The sequence below is a fragment of the Helicoverpa armigera genome, chromosome 23, assembly GCF_030705265.1.
Source record: "Helicoverpa armigera isolate CAAS_96S chromosome 23, ASM3070526v1, whole genome shotgun sequence".
In the NCBI taxonomy this organism is placed as follows: Eukaryota; Metazoa; Arthropoda; class Insecta; order Lepidoptera; family Noctuidae; genus Helicoverpa; species Helicoverpa armigera.
This window is the reverse complement of record NC_087142.1, coordinates 2456726-2462725: the sequence shown is the minus strand read 5'-3', so window position 1 is coordinate 2462725 and position 6000 is coordinate 2456726.

The following is a 6000-nucleotide window of genomic DNA, read 5'->3' as shown; positions in this document are numbered from 1 at the left end:
ACACAAAAATGTCGGAGCCGCCCGGAGCGCTTTTGTTTTATGCAATTGTTTAGTTGCATAACTGGTCGACTTGCGCTTATAACAATGCAACAACTGGTATTTTACACACAGGCTTTAGGTTCAGAGAACATTCGCTTGTAATAGATACTCTTATTTAATAGGTAAGTTGAATTATGATAGATGTGATACTACCAGTGAATGTCATGTCTTTCCTATGAAACATAAAAAAGGAGTACCTATAACATAAAAAATTATTGGTTTAAAATTTTATTTAGATAAGCAAAGTACTCTTTTTAAAAAAAATGATACAAAAATCTCATAGATAGATACTATATGACTTATTTGTCTTTGGCTCTTACCTACACTACCGTCATCACTCTGTGACTTTGTAGCATTATAACGAGTGACCTCTTGTAAAATTTTCGCCTCATTCCACTTCACACTAAAAGCGAAGCTCCCTACATTTCAGACCCCGTATGCCCCTAGCTCAGTACTCCATAGGTACGGGCGCCAACCAATGACCCACTGAGAGAGTTATTTATATCGCACGGCAGATATTTCACATTGTTACGTTCAACAGTACCCTCGGTCCACAATGGGCACTACAACATTATTAAGCATATACTTATTCAATTTGCCTGATATGGCTTTAAGATCTTGTTTGAGTCTGTGTTGTAACACCTTTAACGCGATTGTGAGATTCTCTGATTCTTGGGCAGTTTGCGTATGTGAAGATTGTGGGATTTATAGAGGAGATTCTAGTCTAAAGTGTTGTGGTCGGATTTGATAAGGTTTGTGTTCTATGTGTTTGTGGTGTACTGCAAAGATATGATGATATGTAACTTAAGCTATAGCATGATTAAACTATGGCGTGTCTTATGTGTAATACCTATGTAAAAAAATGGAACACATATCTTCAGCCTTTCAAAATACTTGTCATCAAAATTAACAGTTCTTGACTGGAAATAACTGAAATACTTAATATAATTTTAGTAAAAACTTAACCAAACAGACGGAAAAATGCTATAAAAATGTTTTAAGCAAAAATCCTGCACAAATTAAAAAATGTTCTGTTGAAACTAAAATCTTTTAGAAATTCACCATTAAGACACATAAATCGTAAATATTACCGACCAACTACGTTCAAATAATTTTGAAATGCATTAATTACAAATACCAAGTTTGAAGTTGCCTACAATTAACATAAAATTGCCAATTCAAATGCCTATCTCGGCAAAAAAGCCCGCAATTTAAAATATCGTCGACAATCCTTAAAATTTCATATAATCATGTAAGCAGAGAAATATTTGAGATGTCAGAAAGTTCGGTCTGACATGTCAGAAATGTTTATAATTGAGCGTGCGAGCGATTAGTTACAATTAGTTGGAAATGAGTGTCTCAGAAGTGGCGCCGTGTGAGGTACGACTATTAGCTTACGCTATGCACGTTATGTTTCAAGTATGTCGTGCGGCGGGATTCCTTGTGTACGCGCACCATTGCTAGGCGAGTAGGGAAGGACCAATTTGATAGGACTGGACCAGTGTTTGGTCTGAGGTAATTGGTAGGTAATTGCTGTTTTGTTTATATGGTCTAGAAAGGGAGCTTATGATATATTTCATGTTTTATGGAACTGGCAAGTATATGTTAAAGTAAAATCCACATGTCATATTTCAGTAAAATTATGTTGAGATCAAAAATCATGAGTAAAAATTTTACATATAATATTTTACATAGTAAGTGCGTTATTTACCACTAACAGTAAATTGAGACATGACACGCTACATCTATTAAACCGTATTTTAGAATATATCTCAACGCCAAAAAAATACCTTATACTTACTTACCTATAGCTTATCAATTGATCTCTGTCAGTCACAAATCAAACCAGTATTGACTAGTTACATACGCCACATTCCCAGATGCGTCACTCAGCCATTCGTGCATAACAAACTCGTAAAAATGAGATAAAATCTAATATACTCGTACATCGGTTACAAAGCGGCAATGCATTCGATACAAGTCAAAAGTTACCAGCCGTCCAAAAGGATAACATGCTATGTCCCATATGATTGATAACCTCTATAAATGCTACCTTACCATAACCATTTACCGTCAGAATCAACAAAAATCAACCTTATGTTCATAAACATAGAGTTGGAGGTACGTGCAAAGTTGTCATGGTAACTCAGTATGGGGTTAGTCAGGAATGTTTTTCTTTAAAATTTGACATGTCCTCTTCGATAGAGATTTAGATAAGATGTCTTTGTGTTACCGAAAGCGATCTAAAGTACTTTGTTACCGAGTAGCTTTCGCCTCCTGGTATTTTTTGGTCCTAATACGATACACTATTACGGGAGTTTATATGTGCCTATGTTATTTATTCACTACACAAGGGTCCAGAGCATAATCACTCCTGAAAAAACATTATAAATATCGCTTTCAGGCATGCGATTCTGTAGTTTCAGAGAAGCACGGCAAAATTGGCAAATTCAAATAATATTGTGAAAAATACCCGTATCAAAGGACCCAGTTGCTAATAAACTATAAAACGGCCCGTATTACGCCTTGCACCAATAAAATATTTCCGCAACCACAACAATGCTCCATAATAATACTTACCTATTGTTAAACTTCTGCATAAAGTTAACTGATTTCCGCAGTTTCTCTCACATCCTCATTATTTTGTCTAAACAATTCTACATCTACTATAATAAATTCGTCGACTTTCTGGAAAACTATTACTACTAAATGACCAGATGCTGTTTGAAAATATAAACGTGCACTTTGTATGAAACAAATGGTCTTCATATCTCCAAATATAATTCGTACCGAGGAGCAATTCCAACACGTTTATTTTATTTTCCAAGTCGATGGAACACCTCAGGAAATCTCTCATATTAAACCCCTAACGAGAGGCCATTTAAAATTCACATCCACTAAAATACAGGACGAAGTTGAGGCATAAGCCAAAACGCGTCATGTAGCAATGGCAGTAAATAAAATACGCCACTCGAATAATAAAGAACAAAATAAAGTCTAATTCTTAAGAACACTTTGCCACTATGTAGATAAGTTAAAAAGTTCCACATTTACTACGAACGAAAGTCTTCAATATCTGACTGACCTGTTTTCTCGGCAGCGCTTATATAGTTTAAAAGAAAGGCCAAATTCAAGCTCTTGCTTCAAAGACCCAATAAGAAAAGGCTAGGTATATATGACTAGCTTCTGCCAGCGGTTTCACCCGCATCCCGTGGGAACTACATCCCGTACCGGGATAAAAAGTAGCCTATAGCCTTCCTCGATAAATGGGCTATCTAACACTGAAAGAAATTTTCAAATCGGACCAGTAGTTCCTGAGATTAGCGCGTTCAAACCAACAAACAAACTCTTCAGCTTTATAATATTAGTATAGATTTTAACCCTGAACGGGCAACATAAAGCTTCTATGCGCCGTATTGGAAAACGATTATGGTGACTGATATAAAACGTACCTATCTATATACATATTTCGTCAGATTCGCGTGTTCATGAGCTGATCTTTTATTTCATATGTAGCTCTTCTGAAAAAGTATCTATCCAGTGGCTTTACGATCTTGGGCCGTTTGTGTTTTACATACATTTTATTGATGTTTGTTCCAAAGCCTTGATATTTGTAAAGGTATTTCTATGGGCGGTAGTTTCTTTCCTTTCAGATGCGTGACGGCTGGCTGGTTAAGTTTTTTGACCACTGCAGCGACTGTCATAGTAAGATAAGGTAAGAGCACCTATTCGAAAGTACTTTTTGCACCTTGAGGAGGCGTCTTAACATTTCTTGCCTAGAGTTTCTTGTGACGCTTTTTGAGCGTTTGTGTTCTCCAACAATGTTGGGTGCTGACGTCTAAAGTATTTGCCTATTTGTATACAATTCTAACTTTTTTGGCATTTACGCCTATCTTTGAATTCTTCGTTGCAATTGCCCATTATAGAAGCTAGCTCAAAATTCAAATATGCAGACATCAAACTAAGATTGAACTTAATATATGGCCCCATTTCTAAGGACAAGTCTTGATCTATGCTTTACCAGCATACTGTAACACGAACAGAACATTCGGCACAAAAAAACTCCGGACAACGTTACGCCTCAATGGTCACAGACCTCAAATTTGTAAACAGATACGATTCGGTAACGACTGTATTTGAATTCCTCAGTCAATTTATGAACTCCCAGACAATAGTAGCAGTTATGATTACATAAATTTAAGTCGTACAATAAAACCTTATTGTCTTGAATTTCTTTTTATTGCTTTAGTGGTCTAGTGGGTGGTAGTCTTTTGTTTTAAGTGTAGATGAGGGAGCTATCTGCCTGTTGGAACCCCTATTCTGTTTTGTAGGTACCATTATCTGAATACTGAAATGGTCCCTCAAATAAATCGTTATGGTTGTTGCCAGAATTTCATGAACTTGTTAGGAAATTCTGAGATATCAAATTACGAGTACCTAAGTACTTCAAGGTTTCTTTATTTTTTTACTCTTATGCCATGCTATGTGTGTGTTTTTCTGTCTGTGGTACCTTAGCTCTTAAACAGATTAATGTTGATTTTCTTGGGGAATTCATTTCTTTGGTGAAAATCGGCTTAGAACTTTAAATCCTATCCTAAGAACATAAGTGGGATGCCAGTCGGCTAAAGTAAATAAGCCATTACTTGTACATAAGTACATGAGACAATTCACCCCATTTTAAGTCGAAGGAAGAACCATAAGTGCTTACTAAAGTAACATAAAGTTTTTATTGCATATATTTCTCAAGATAAACCACACATATTTGAACTGTACTTGCATATAGCTTAATGCATATCTACAACGTGCAATAAGGATACAGTTTTCATAACTATTTGCATAATTTTCTTCCGTAATAAGGTGGGGCTTAGGTTTTATTTAAATACTAGATGTGCCATGCGGATTTGCTCTCGTCCCGAGGGATTTGCTGGGATACAATGACAAGGTGAGCAGTTGCATCGACATTCGGTGAATGGTAAGTAAATACTCATGAGATTTTAGGTATCTTGGTAATTAACTTTTCTGGTTTTATCGCATTCTCCAAGTTTTTGACAAATCACCGGCGCAGCGTCCCGGGAAACGTCTTCCCGTACCTGGATAAAATCGAGGAAAGAACTTTCCTAATAGGAAGCTTACATGGCCTTTGTTTTATGTGAAAGAATTATTCAAATCGGCTCAGTAGATCCGGAACCAATTCGATGCAAACAAACAAACATACCAACAATCAAATCGTTTCTTTATGTATATTAGTAAGTAGGTATAGATAACTTAAGGCTTTAACTATGGGAATGTTAGTAGCGCATATCTTATAGTTGACATCTACTTACAAGGTTTTACGGCAGTAACAATTGTAATTATGTAGGGACACTCGCAAACTTACTTGGTAAAGTCTTGCGTATCGCGTAAATTATATTGTTAATGTCGTTAGATGACAAAGCCTGTAAATACTGAGACTGAATTATTGTAATGATTTCTAGGGGTCATCCTAGGTGTTGTTTAGTGCTTACATAATTATAGCTTCATCTACTGTGTATTATTTACTTCGGAACAATACCGGTTAGAATTACAATGAAATTATTCGTGGAAGTATATAGATAGATGATCATAGAATATATAGATCATAGAATAATCCTACTAATATTAAGTGCTAAAGTTTTTATATTTGTTGCACTTGCATGAAAAAAATACTGAAGAGTTTTGATGAAACTTGGTAGTACCTAATATCTAAAGGTTATCTAGATGTCAGAATAACATATAGGCAACTTTTTATCCATTTGAGGAAAGTACGCTGGTAAAGCCAGCAATCAATAAAACTGAGACACAGAATCCAGTCATTAACGAAAGGAAAGACAAAAATGTACATAAAAAGATATAGGTATGTACGCGTCGTAGATACTAAGTACTATATAAAACATAATAATAAAATACAAAAGTCCCTTCATACGCATTCCTTGCCATACTTTT